Here is a 1,943-nt window from a genome sequence, read left to right on the forward strand (position 1 = left end):
GCAATGTGCTCATTGGAGTTTTTAAATAGTTTCTCTCTTTTGTCATCTGATCATCGCCCCACAATTTAAGCATATCATTGGTCAAGCCCCCATGCTACGTCCGAAAGGCGGGCACTCAAAGATGAATGAATGAAACTCAACTCGAAATGTGTAGTTGCTTCTAAAAAGTGTAAAAAGGTAAGGCGAATGTATATTAAATAATTAGGAAACCAAAAACAAATGCTTGAGTATAAGCACTGAGAGAAGAAAGGTGCTATAAAAGTATGCTAAATACACATAATAAATATAAAAAAGATCGACTAGTTACGCAAAAAATAACATATAATTTAAATATTTTGCTACTCTCCGAAAGTGACATTAAAATGCGTCTTATTTATACATTTATAATCAAGGAAATTCGTAAAATCATTAGATACATACCGTTAAAAATTTCCAAAACACGTATTAAACCCACGGGATTAGTAGAAATTTGTCTTACATTTTTAAGAATTATAAAACAACGATCTTAATACGAAACAACACTTTATGGCTCTGGTTGGCAACAGAGACGCGCCGTGCGGTTTGTCTTAATCAGATAAAAATCTTCAACACTGAACGACACGCTGTGTTGTAAAATGTCAAAAAAGAATTTGCAAATAATAAGTAAGATTTACTTCGTATCAAGCTGTATCGCATTTTACATTTTTTGATGATACGTTTCAGATGTGCCCAAGATGAACGCTTTTATACTTAAGGTTATAGCGACAAACGGTTGGACGTCATAACAGGTCAGTTTTAAGTATTAGCTGACCTAAGTTTCTTAACCTATAGTGCGCAACATTTCTTATATTTGTATTACGACTTACAAGACATCTTTCCAGTAAAATTAAACAAAATAAACGAATACATAAATTACTGTGGAAACTATATATTGCACCCGTAATCTGAATTTAATTCATGTCCAATATTAAGTCCGTGCATACAAACGCATGTTGTTTGTATATCCGTGTGTGTGTGGTGTGTGCGTGCGTTCACCCTGCGATGTATAGGCGCCCAGTCCAGGGATTGGTCCTGCCTTACGCCCGATGCATGTTGGGATTGGTCCCAGCTTCCCTGACACTGCGCAGCCCAAACGGGTTTAAAACTGGGTGGATGGCTAGAATAATGTTTTATAACTCGCACATATAGAGCGATTTTATTTGAAAAATATTTTCGTGTGAATAACTCCTGTCCATTCCCTCCACCCACACCCGCACGTTTCTTTGGATAGGTTACTTACCTCGGCGCTTTATCTTGATTCTACAAGTTTTAGTTGTGCGGTATCCTTGCAGTCTCCCTTTCAGCCCTTGCTTTTGGATTGTTGTATGGATTGAGATCGGTGCTGGCTAATAAAGAAAATAAAAGTTCACAACACGAATAGTCCTTTATGGTATGAAAATTGGCCAGAAACTATTCATTGCAGGCTTCCATTGGTCCTGTATGTCAGCGTGTTTAGTAATTGGCGTGTGTCTTGTCTGGAATTGGTTCCAGCCTTCTTTCAAATTATGGCATTGTATTGAAAAAATGAGAGCTTAGAAAATAGATTGACGTGCAATCTTAATATCGGATGAAATTTAATAGAAAATCATCTGAATAATGAGCCGTATATTTGTACTCTTACGTATCTTATGTTGGTATTGTTGATTTCCATTGATGTTATATAGTTTTTGATTTCTTTTCTTCGTGTTTTACCACATTATATGTACTTTTTCAGTATTTACTTAGTTGTAAAATCCATATTTGCATGTCAATGCCACTGCATTTAAATGTGCGTTTTGCAGCATATAGTATAACGTCTTTTGTATACAACTCAATAATGCATTAGTCATTAGTTTACTATAAAAAATGTTAAATTATCAAATTCAGGTATAAAAGATGACGATGGCATTCTGCCGTTTTTTATTGCCTCAGCACATTTTGCTTTC

This window comes from Erpetoichthys calabaricus, chromosome 5 (genome assembly GCF_900747795.2).
Source record: "Erpetoichthys calabaricus chromosome 5, fErpCal1.3, whole genome shotgun sequence".
Taxonomy (NCBI): Eukaryota; Metazoa; Chordata; class Cladistia; order Polypteriformes; family Polypteridae; genus Erpetoichthys; species Erpetoichthys calabaricus.